General features: G+C 37.7%; 1 protein-coding gene across 6 annotated transcripts in view; it reads left to right on the top strand.

Moving 5' to 3' along the window:
* DENND1A (DENN domain containing 1A) overlaps positions 1-12,728 on the top strand; it is a gene marked incomplete at both ends in the record, with an annotated part of 170,509 nt that overhangs the window by 14,347 nt on the left and 143,434 nt on the right. The gene's annotated exons all lie outside the window — the stretch shown is intronic.

Below are 12,728 nucleotides of genomic sequence, written 5' to 3'. Positions count from 1 at the left end.
TGACTGTACATCGTTGAAAAGTAAGACGGTCTGGAAGATCTTGTGGGCAGCTGAGGTTGTCTTTTTTACTGTCTTCACACCCGGTGTCTGCAAACTGTGAATAGGATCTTTGATTTTTTTGGGCTGCACTCTGATCAATAACCTACATTTGTTTTAAAGTGGAGTTGTAGTGAGGGAGTGGGAGCAGGAAAAAAAAAGGCATGTCCCAAAACTCATCTAACAGAAGTTGAAATCCAGTTGAATTAGTGAAATGTTGTCATTTAAGATTTGAAAGGCTTGTACTTTGTGACTGTATTGCCATAATGGAAATACATTTTTATTTAATCTGATTATTCCTATCAATATGTTTCTGTTTGGCATATAATTTTACTGAGGTGGAGTCTTGCTTGTGTATGTTCAGTATTTCTGATCTGTATTTCTGAAAATTTTAATTCCACAATTTGTGTGTTCCAGACGTTAATTCCTGAATGGCTGCCTGTCCACTGTAGCCTTACCAACGTTTGGTGTTGATGTTCCTCTGCAGATACAGCAAAGCTGTCTTCTGAGTCAAGCATTACTGCACATGCTTATGGTTAGCTCAGGCAAGATGTTCCTGAGAGCTCACATTTGTCTTTTGGTCTTGTAAACTTCACTTTAAGGGTGCTACTGTTTTGTTATTTTCTTTTCAACTGTTTTTTTGTATGGGCACTTCAGAAGTTTTATTTCCTTGACCTATGTATATTTAGGTCTTAGGTAAATGATTTTTTTCCTTTTTATTTTAAACTCAAGGAAATTTTTTGCTAAATTTTTTTTTGCCTGGTTAATGCCTTTCTTCAAGCGATGGACAGGTATGGAGGTGTATGATATCTCCATCATCAGTAATTAATAAATAATTCAGGATTCACTAGACAAAAAGTAAAACTAAACGTAACCTTTCTGTTTTGGTATGATTTTTGTTTATTCTTTAAAAAAAAAAATCTGTAGAAGCTGTTCAGATGTCTGAGTTCTCATAATTAAGTATGGCTGACCCAAAGCATGCACAAATCTGATGCATCTTGGATGGTCTCTTATTAGAAAATGGGTTTAATTCTCTCAAGTCTCCATAAGCCAGATGCTTGAAAACAGCTTACAGAAGTGCTGACTTAAGTTCCTGGCTTAGTTTATGTCTTTTAGCTTAGATACCTCCTGATGTTAATTTGAACATCATATTATTACAGAAGAAGAGACCGAATGCTGTTTGCTGGCTCTTTTCTTCTCACCCTTATTTTTTAATTATCAGAGAATTTGCAGTAATTTATCTCCAGTTGAGATACACAGTAAAGAATAATGATTAATAAGGTCTGGCTAACAGAGAAATGCACTATTATTTCTTTGGCATACAGGACTTTTGTATAGAATTATGTTAGCAGTAAAAACCTGGCATGTTCCTCCTGGTAACTTACTCTGCAAATATTTGTGGAGTGCCTGTTTCCAACCAGTTATGTGTTAATGATGGTGCAAGGTTGAAACATTCCAGTCATTCATACTCCTGTCCTCCCTCTCTCTTATGTGTTTCTTTGCTCAGCATTTTTGCCATATTTCTTTGCTTTGTTGTGGTCAATTCAGTCAGTATAATAGCAAAGACATTGGCTTTTTTCTTTATGAAAGAATTATGTTAGAGATATACTATAACAGAGATAAGAGCTATTTATGTCCCAAGCTATTGATTTTTAATTAGTGTTGCCTGGGCTCATATATGTTGGCAGAGTTGCTAACAGCTTGTGGCATTTTTTAATTCACATCTTCTTTTTGAGTATTTTGACAGTGTCATTCATATCTCATGAAAAAGTACCTTGTCAGGTTAAATGTGTTAAAACACCGAGCAAAAGAAAAAAAAAGAGAATGGAACATAGGGCTGCCTAGAAACCTTGATCCATCGCCAAAGTATTTAAACAATTTAGTGTTTTGGTTTTCTAGCTCCAAGCTGCTTCTCAAATCCCTTGCTAATTAATCCAGTTAATTCTTTGTAGACTAACTGTATGCAGGGCTTTTGCTTGTGCTTGTATCGCTGAGAACCCTGTTTTGTTCAAAGCAAACTTAAGCTCAGTTATAAAGGTTGTAGTAAAAAGGTGAATGCTAGTAGGTGTAAATACAGTGTTTTGACCCTTTGAAAGAGGAGTTTGTTTGTGTGTGTAGTTTCTAATTTAATCTTTCATGTTTAAAAATTAAACATATATGTTTGTAGTAAAAATATCATTTAAGAAATAGGAATAGAACCACTATAGAATAATGGTGTGAAGTATTAGTGGTGCAATACTGCAATTACTGATATACATGTTTACTTTTCAAGAAGGAAAATATTGGAAATATTGTTCTCTACTCTGTAATGAATGATGGAATATAGGGCAAGTAGCAGTTGGGGATTGAGAGTTCTCAAAAGCGACCTGTTGATTCTCTTCGGTCAGCAGACTGAAGTCCCTTGATTACAGTATAAAAGTGTATAAATTCAGGAGTAGCAGCAAGGATGTGAAGAGCTTGGAAGCCTGATTAGGCGTGGTACGAGCTAATGGGAGAGGAGTGTATCCTCATGTTTAAGGTGTGTTTGTCTGTTAAAAGCAGCTGTCTCCATTGGGCGTACTGTAGTGGTTTAGAGCTTACTTCTTGATTTTAAGAATCATTTTCCTCCTCATTTTCTGCTTATTGATGCTAAACGTTCGGCTGTGTGCAATAACACAAGGCTCCCTCTTGGTGTTTTTTTCTACCAAATGCTGTGAGAAAAGCCTCTGAACATTCTTATGTTCTTCTCCATCAGTTCTCTGAGTTATTCTGAGAAGTTGTATCCGAGGACCTTTTGTCTATAGGACACATCTTTCCTTCCTGTCTGTGTAATACTGCTTGTTTTTGCAAATCAGTTATAATGTGCAGATCGAGGAGAATCTGATGGTGCTGCCCCTGTCCCGACAGCTTGCACTTCTCCTTTCTTTGGTCACCATCAATAGATTTGCATGGCAGCACAATGGGAGCTGATGGCCATCTGCGTGCACTTTGCTGCCTTGTAGATAAACCTGTGGAGAGAAAAAAAAGTGGAAGTGGTTTAAAGCTGCATTTTTAGGTTTCCTTTGAAATTTATAGTAAAGGACAAAATATTTTCAGTGGAGCTGCTAAGGGTGGGCAGATTGTCAAGAACTGGCAGTTATGGAAAAAGTCTGAAAATGGGATTTTCTTATGTAATAAAAGTGGGCGGGGACATGATAAGGGAAATAAATGGAATCGGTGGTTTTCTGCATACCTGCTTTTCAGGGCTTGTTGTTCAATGAATATAACGTGATCTGTGAAGCGCTTCAACACCGCACTAGGCTGCATGTGGCAGCAGGACACGTGCTTGCACGCGTCTTGGAAGCGCCCAGTATCTTTAAAGATTCCCTGCACGCTCCTGTTTTGCAATTAAGCGTTCTTTTGATAGCCTTTCATTTTCTGCAGTACCAAAAATACTTTTAAATTTTTTACGGATATGGTAGGTTTCCTGTCTAGTTGCACTGAATATCAGCAAGCTCCTCTTTACATAAAACAAATAACTCTTTGAGCTGTTGGTACTGCTTTAAATGTACTATGCTTCCTTTTTTAGAAGCCATCTTTTATTATAGCATCACACATGGCAGAAAGTGAGCACTGTTAATAGTTGCTGAAAGCATTGCTCATACAAAGTACGTCAGTACTGCGGTGTGCACATACCCACAGTCCTCCCCCAGTGCTGGATGCTGTCTTGGTAATGAACTTTTATTCCGAAAGAGGGAATCTATTTTTTTCTTTCATCTTCTGGTCATTAGGTAGATAAGGTGTGTTTTACCAAATCAAGACCTCTTCCCTTGGACCCTCTTCACTAAATTTTGAATGCTGTTCAAGAAGCTCAACATCTGCCATCGACCCGTTTGACTCCACAGAAAGTTTTTGCAGGAGAGCGTATTGAACGCTTTCCCTGTTTTTACGAGCTTTCTTCTCATGCAGTGCCTTGGCTTGTAGGCTTTCACAGCATGCAGTGATGTAGCTGTTGTTGATGCTCACTCTGACCAGTCCAGTCTGTTTCTTAACTCTTTTTCTGTTTACTGACCCTTACAAGTTTGCAGTAACATTTTGGTAGGATGAAGAGTGCTAATATGGCTGATAAGTTGAGATAGGAGTGTTATGCAGTTGAAGTTGAAACAAAAACATGAAATTAAGTACTGAAGGGCACAAGGTTATGTTCTTAAGTGTACAAACAAGGTGATTATTGCTAATTTATATGTGAACTTGCTTGCCTTAAAACGTAGTAGTCGTTTAGATTTCAGTAGTTGTAACAAAATTAAGCATGACTCTCTAAGGAAGTGTACACTCTTGTAGAAACCACAACATGCTATTATTGCTCTTCATAAAAATGTCTCCTGAAAAATGCTATACTGCCACTTTTCTGTGGCACAATTTCGTTGTTGATAGTATCTGTTCAATGCCATTTGAATAACTAAAGCATTCTGAAATAAACAGAGATAGAATTTCAGAAATTTTGAAGCTCTGAAAACCCAGAATGGTTCAGCAGAGCTTTTATATATGATCTTATATTGCTTTTCAAGGAGGTTCCCATAAGAGGAGGCATTTGTGCAGATCAGTAAAGCACAGCAGTCATTGGGAGCAGGTGTACTCTACTGAAGTAACACGTGGTAACTTTGAAACTGAAACTGGTTTGATACTATCAATATTGAGAGTATGAAAGTAAGGTCAGAGTTTTAGACACTGCAAAGTTACATAGCTTGAGGCTTAGAAATCAGTATTCACTGTTGCATGTTTAACAAAGAAGGTATTCTCTGTGTAGTTTAGCCAATTATGCAACTGCAGAAGAGTTGTGGTTTACTGTGGATTTTTTTTGTTTGTTTTTTACTATAATACTTCAAGAGCTTATGGTTGGCTGGAACACTTCTGTTCAAGTGCTTTTTCAGTCAGTTCAGATTAAACCTGAAATGTGATGGTCTGTGTGGCAGCAAATATATTTATACAGTGCCTGGTAGGTATTTGACTAATAATATGTCTATCAGAATTTATGACGGTAGAATTTGAGAAACTGGATTTTTTTTAGAGGTGTTACTCTGTCAAGCGTTCTGTAATATGTGGTGAAAATAATGCAGTTTGGAAAATGTTTTAAGGTTTATAAACAATTTTATAGTAATGAAGGGTCTGGAAGTACATTGGAAAATGCAGTTTGTTTTCGTTAATAAAGTCTTTAAGCTTTTTGTAATGTAGTTGATTGATTGCAATGGCCATGTTGTGGTTTTATGTGTGTTTCTTTTAATATAGTATTCCTAAAAAGCAATATTGCATTAAAATGTTGTTCCCGGCCTTCTTCAAAACAACAAAGAGAATTTAAAATTAGCTGGCTGACACAGGAAAGTAGGAAATGTGACATTATGCAAAAATTTATCTTAAAATTAATTGAGTGACAGTGCTTATTAACGTGCCATTGTTATGCATGAATTATGTTGGCTATAAACTGTCACTTTGCGAATATAAATCTCATATTTTTGCTTTAAAAAGCTGACATGAATAAATACATTCTGGCTCTACGTATGCTTGACCATTCAGCAAAAGCAATCTTGGGGAAGCAGATCAGCGTACATAAGCGATGCTGAAATACGCGCCTTGTAAATATTAAAGAGGGAGGCTGTTTCTTGTAAACACGTCAACTCGCCGGTTGCTTTGGTCTTACCTTGCGTAACTTGAGAATTTGCATTCTGGAAACATAAGCTAAATTGACAGATTTATGCAATCACCACTTGTGTCTGGTACTGAACTCTAGACGATGCACTAACTCTGGGTTACTGTTTGCTGTGTGCTAGCTACGTATGATGGGCCGTTTATTTTGCTTTCTTTATTGCTTCTGAGAGTTAAGAAAAATTGTAACTTGTAAATTCTGCCCTGGGTGGTGCTGGCACTTCCAGATCGCCACGTGGAATTGTAGGATGAAATATGAGTTAACTATTTCCTAGGACACGGAGTGCTTGCCAGCTGCTGTTGAAGCGAAGAGGCTGTCACCAGGCAACTCCACTGCCTCAGAATATAAATGCAAAGTGGCAGGAGAGAATCAAATTTGGTGTTGGTGGCCCGAGCAGATCTCCTTTAAATTTATAGTGCGCTGAAACGGTTATAAGAAAAACAATCCTCATTGAAAAGAAATTAATGATTATTTTTTTTTTTTTTTTCCAAATTGAAGACCTACCTAAGTGATGTGCTTCTATTCAGCTTCTGTAATTACTTTTCTATAATTATTACTAGTCTGTAAAACGTTTTGGAATGCTTTGTATTTTATTTCATAAGTCCAGCTTTTTGGCTTCTTGAACACTGAATTAGGATGTTACCTAATGGCATTTTTATAAATTATAGTTTCTGTGTAATTTGACTAAAGTTACAGGAGGGGAAACAAAAAAAGAAATGAAAAGCCTAATTCATTTGAAATTGACTCCTTCCTGGACTCCTGGAGTTTGGCTTAGTTTTCCAATGATACTGAATTTCCAGGTTCACTGAAGAACAGCTGGTAATGAAGAGAAACGTTCACTTAAGTGCATAGTGAAACAAACTCAAAATATGTCAACCATACCTTAATGTGGGCTGGAGGTATTACCAGAGTAATTAACCCGTGCATGTAAAAGATCTGACAACCTCCATTAAAGATGGTACAAATATGTAACAAAATTTGAAATAAACACCCTTATGTCTTCTGTATTTGAGCAATGATGCTACTTTAGCTCTAAAGTTGTCTTATGCATCCAGTTGTAGTTCTAGCTTTGTTGTGTCAGTATCACCTGCTTAAAATTTTATCTGAGCTGAAATCTTTCTGTTTTTCTTCTAAAGAATTAATTCCGAGTTTTATGATCATCAGACCTTACACCTTTTAACTTGTTCTTGTTTTTACAGTTTAGAATTTAAAAGAAATTAATTTGTACTATAACGTGATGGATTTTATGCTGATTTCTTGACATGGACGTAGTAAAAGAAGTTGCAAATTCAGTACAGAGGTAATTCCCCAACTGTATTTCGTGCACAATATGCTGTGCCTAGCATCACTGCTCATTCACATCTGTGACAGAAAGAATTGGTAAGGTTTTGATTGAAGTTGGCACCATTCCATTTGAGAACTCAAATCATTAAAGAGTAGCAGTTGAAGTTGGAGACAGTATCTTATAAAAGAGTCTAACTAGTCTGATGCACAACTGTCTAATATCCTTTTACTTATCATTTATCCTATCTTGACTCTGACACATTTTCTTCAGTCCATTGTTTCTTGATTTGTTGCTCTTACACCTTGATGCTCTGCAGGGGAGGAGCTGCACTTGTTCCTTGAGAGGCAAAGGAGTTCATGCTACAGAAAATGTTTAAAATAATATAAATTGAGTTGACTGTTTAGTTTCAGGGCTCATGGTTATGCTTATGTTACCATTTAGATCAGACCTGTGTGCTTTTCCTGATTCTCCAGCACCCACTTATTGTGTGATGCATTGGTTTTTCAAATGGTATTGAAACGGAGAACTTTTGAACTCATAACCACGGCAGAGGAAAATGGATGCATTGTTCTTAATGTCTGCTACCTTTCTGTAATGAAGTGTGTGTGGTGCTAAATACCTTCTAAATGATAGTTGGGACAGAGCAGTGGCTTGAAGTGACAGCAGCTCCCAGCCAGTTACATGGTAAGAGGAAACAAATGAAGCCCCAAGGCAATTGAAGTTTTCCTGTGTTTTTGTCTGAGAAGCAAGTGCTGTTTCTATCTTGTACATGAAGTACTTCAGTATTTTAACAGGTTTGTAAAATAGGCTTAAGCAAGATGCTCATAGGTGGAAAGTTGGGTTGAATGCTAGAAGCAGTGGAAGACTCGTGTTTAAATTTTGTGAGACTTGCTTGTGCAGGTTGATAAATAGATGTTAGAAGATGATTTGATGGTTCATTTGGTCTGACTGGGTTGCTGAAACTTTAGGGCAACTTTCACAGGGACAGTGTGATCTGCTTCAGACAAAAAACAGGAATTTACAGAGAAAATGAACTCACTGGGCTCTTTTGCTGCTCTTGGGTTCGCATGTAATGACGGTCTTCAGCTGTGTGACTTGGGTATGAGATCTAGATGGCCATAAGTTTGACACTGACTCTTCTAGAGGCTTTCTTCCTTGCTTGCTTCTGTTCAGCCTGTGTGTGAGAAAGTCACACAAGCTTATTCCCAGGAGAAAACAAGATATGTGCCATCCAGTTCATAAACAGCACAGTTGTGCGTGCTGGTATTTTCATATTTTGGGGTAGTTTTGTTGTGTTGCTGGCAGTATTTGTGTTTTATGTATGGCTCTTTGTGTGTGCATTTTTTGTTGGTTTTTTTTTTTCTTTTAACATAGTTCATAAGGTATTACTATAGAATTTTCTTTTGTCCTTTGGCTGTTTTCTTTACCTTACACTTTCAGAGTAAGGAATGCTTCAAAAAGAAAAATTGAAGTCATAAAAGCTTTATATCTAGGCAAAAAATCATTTTATAGGTGTTTCCTTGCTAAACTTGTTCTGAGGCTTCTTGTCTGGCTGACGTGTGTGCGTGCCTAAATTTCTCCTCTCGTTTTTTCCACTCCCCTCTTTTTCCTCCTCCCCTTTTCTCCCCCACCCTGAGATGCTCTCTGCATGCCAAGCTTGCAGCAGTTTAGGGGCAAGTCCAAGTGTCCGGCTGTACTGCGTGCAGGACATCAGGAAGTCTGCAGAGGTTTGGAAAAAAGTTTCAATTACTTTTTCATTGTGCCATATAAGTACTATAATGTGTACTGGGTGTTGAAATTAAAGTTGCTCTGAATGGAATTCCATTTCATTTTAGCAGGACAACAGCAACAACACAAAAAGCATGACTTTAATCATTAAGTTAGGAGAAAGAAAGAAGTAATTCTCTCTGCATAATAAACTTGAACCTACTATATCTGAATGATTTGTAGCCATTGTGGAATACATTGACTTACTTATTTATTTTTCTGCACAAGGAAGCTGTGCTGCATTTTGTGTGGTTTACTGGGGGAAATATTTTCTGATGAGTGTTTGAAGAACTTCCCTGGCTCTGCAGTTTCTGTACTCTTCAAATGCAGACTAATTTGAGATGCACTATTTTTAGATGTAATTAATCATGCTTCTTTTAAAAGCAAAACTCTCCGTCTTTGATGAAAAGTTGAGAGCGAAAGAGCATCGTAGTTACAGTAATATGCCATTGTAGCATATTCCCATCCCGTCATCTGGCAAATTAAATCAGGTTACAGCACGGATTGACATCCGGGATGTTGAGGAGGGGAAGGTAGATCTTAAATGCCATGAAATTGAACAGTCAGGAAATTCTTATACTCCAATTAGCTGTGGACTGTATATTCTGTACCTGGCTTTTCATCGAATGTGACTCTGTAGGGTAAGGCTGTTATAATTTCAGAACTTTGAAACATGGTGAACTCAGTGTGTTCATGTAGTGTGGAGCCATGGGTTTGGTCTGTCCCTTCACCAATGTTCTGTAAATAGCTGGCCAAACTGTACCAAACTGAAAGGCTGCTGTGACAGTTGTAGAAAAATTGTACTCTTCTGTCACAGGAAACCAGCGTTGTCTTTTCTCCCTCATTTTCAAAATGAAAAGTGTATTCAGTGAGAGAAATTTCACATGCTGTTAATGTGAGAAGTGACTCAGCTGTCCTGTTGGTAGTTTCCCTAAAAACTGCCTCTTAAAAACAGCGACAGAGGAAACAGCTTCAAAAATAACCGCGTGGTTTGTTTTGTTTGTGTGTTGTTTTGTTTTTGTGTTTTTTAACTGTTTCTCCCTAAAAGAGAGCATCTGTTGTGGGTAATACAGAACAGTGGATCTGTAGGTTTTGGCCAAACTGCATTTTATGGGCAGGAGCTGCTTTGCATGGAGCTGTATCCTCTGGGAAGAGAGTTTGCAATGATGTTCGTGAGGTTGGTAAGTGAACCCGCTCTGACTTCCACGAAGTCACTCAGGAAACATAGGGAAGTTCATGACATTGGATTAAATCTCCTTAACATGAGTATAAACATTAGCAGTAAAATGAATTTGACTTTTCTTAGTGCAGTTTTATTCTGAGATCTGTCCCTTTATCTTTCATTGCACTTGTACCCATACAGGAGGGGAGGCTGCAAATAAGACAGTGTGTTTTAGTTTCCTTTTGGAATAGTATATACATTCTGCTTTACATTTGTTACAGCCTAGGAATTTCCAGTGCAGTGTTTCAACATGCTGTTAATACTCATATTTTGTCAGCAGTTGCTAATGGCAGAAATACAAATCTTGTCATCTTTTGTGAGCCGAAACTTACAAAATCAGACGTGATAAACATAAATGTGAGATAACTGCTACCATCAATGCAGAAGTTCAACCTGTGGCACAATTTGAAGTTTATCTTGTGAACCAGTTCCATAATTCGTATGACATTTTTCTTGACGTGAGCTTTCACTTTGTCTGTTCATTGGTTTGCAGTGTGTCCTTCTGCTGACCTGAGCTTTTAATGCTTTGTAACTGTGAATGACTGGTGCAATGGAAGTCTTCAAGCTCTTTACTTCATTGACTATGGAAGATGTTGGTTAGAAGGATTTCAGACTGTCTGTTCCTCCGATGTTTGCAAATGGATTAGACTTCTCTGAGCTTGGGAGAAGTTTCTTACGTGTGTTCACTTCTAACCTCTAATAAGTGCTCGATGTGAAGGATTTTTTATTGTCTGGAGATGGAGGAGCTACACCTCCTCCATTCAGTCTGCATACAGCGTGCAAGGCAAATTAGCGTTAGTCCAAGTGTTAAAGGATTTTAAGTTAGTTTAGGCTGATGGGCGAAGTTGGCAGTCAGTTAGGAAATATTTGGTTAAAACATGGGCATGTGAGCGCTGAGATGTATTTTGCTGATGCTCGTGGTGGTTATTGAAGTAGAATGCTGAACTCCTGTTTGAGCTGCCTTTCTGTGTTCTTCAGTTTGTATGCTTGTTCTCCCGTTTTGAAGCATTTGGAGATTGTGGCTGTTGTGATTTTGAGCAGGTATAGATAATGAGGTAGCTTGTGCTTTTTTTTTTTCCTCAATGGAGAGCCAACCATACTGAGTCGTGTTTGTTTTATAGATCTTTTATGTTGTAAAGACAGTGTCTGTCTGAGTTTATTGTGTATCTAAGCAGGGTTGAAAACACCTCTTAAAGAAAGATTGTATCAGCAGTGAAGAATAGAGAAAGCTAAGAAAGCTGTAACAATGTGTGACGTGTTCTCTTTCCATTGTATAGTGTTTTCCAAATAAAGATACTGAAAGTTTAGTAAACATTCCCAGACCATTTAAAAGCTGAAATGACTGAGCGGATGCAGTATAAAATATACAGGACTTGTAAAAACGTGCTGACGTGCAAGCATGTGGTAGCCAGGTGTAAATTAAAGGTGACTTTCTCAACTGTAGGGTTCCAGATGATGTGGACTGGTTGTTTGGATGCTGCTGTGAGACGTATCATCAGAAGCAGACTGTATCCAAACCATATATCCTGGTGTCTTAACTAACCGAGGTTATCAGGAGTGATTCCACCAAGCACTTTGTGCATCTGAGTTTGTATTTCTGTTTTTTCCACTGAAATTTGTGGATGAGAAATTAAGTTAAATTTCATGCATCATGGATTTAATTAATTTCTTCTAATATATGCAGTTGATTGACATGGAAAGCTTTTATTTATATTGAAAACGCGTAGCTTGTCATGTATTGTTGCAGTGTTCTCAATACATGCTCTCAAGGTTTATGTAAGTAGAACATTCCATCTTACCAACAAGTCCTTGCTTTACTGAAATGTAGAATGTGTTGTGCTGTAAATTGTTACTTGGAAGACTTGTGTCCAAGGGGCTGCTGTGCGAGTTCAGCTGCGTTCATGTTTGCGCGCTTGGCATAATGCATTTTACCTGTGTAGAGAGGAAAGAATTTTCAGGCTAAGGCTTTAAAAGGCAATTTCTTGCTTTGCAGTTTGTTAATGTAGAGGGATTTGCTCATATACATATGTGAAATTCAGTATATTATGTATGTAATTGTATATGTTAAAGCTAAGCACCTGAATATCTGAAAAATTAAGCTAGAAAGTTGTCTATCGTTGTACAGTCTTGCTGTGATGCTGACTTGATTGCAGTTACCAAAGGTTTGCACCTGCCAGCAATTGAGTTGCCCAGCTCAACTAAAATAAACTTTGTCATTGAAAATCTAGTGTGGTACGACTCTGAAACAGCAGTGGAAGGTGTATGTGTCATAAAATGAGTCACTGCCCCCCACAGGAGCCGTAGATACAGTGTGGTGTGACAGTAATTGAACAGTAGAGATTGTGTATGCAACATCCCTCCTACATAACGTTTCTGGAAACATTGTATAAAGAGTGCAGAATCTGGTGGGCATAGCCCTGTGCTGAGCTGCAGCTACCCAAAGCAATGGAATTTGTGCAAGTGGTAGAAACTGCATAGTGTGCTGGTTGATTTTTCTCTGCATTACCTGCATTATGCTTCTTATTCTGAACTGTTATGTGATCTTTGTATGGTTTGTTGTTGTTGTTGTTTTTAATAATTAAAAAATTCCTTTGTAGTAAGGACTTCGGCCTTCTCAGCCATATTCCTTTGAAAAATGACTGGCTTTGAAGAGTGCTCTTTTAAATAGGTTGTCATATAAATAATTTCAATCATGGTATTTTCTGGTTTTATGAACATCTCTAAGTTAAATTTAACGTAACTTCTCAGGATATTACCGT

This window comes from Tetrao urogallus (assembly GCF_951394365.1).
Source record: "Tetrao urogallus genome assembly, chromosome: 19".
Classification (NCBI taxonomy): domain Eukaryota; kingdom Metazoa; phylum Chordata; class Aves; order Galliformes; family Phasianidae; genus Tetrao; species Tetrao urogallus.
The sequence above is the reverse complement of the archived record's forward strand: the minus strand, read 5'-3'. Positions and strand labels throughout refer to the sequence as shown.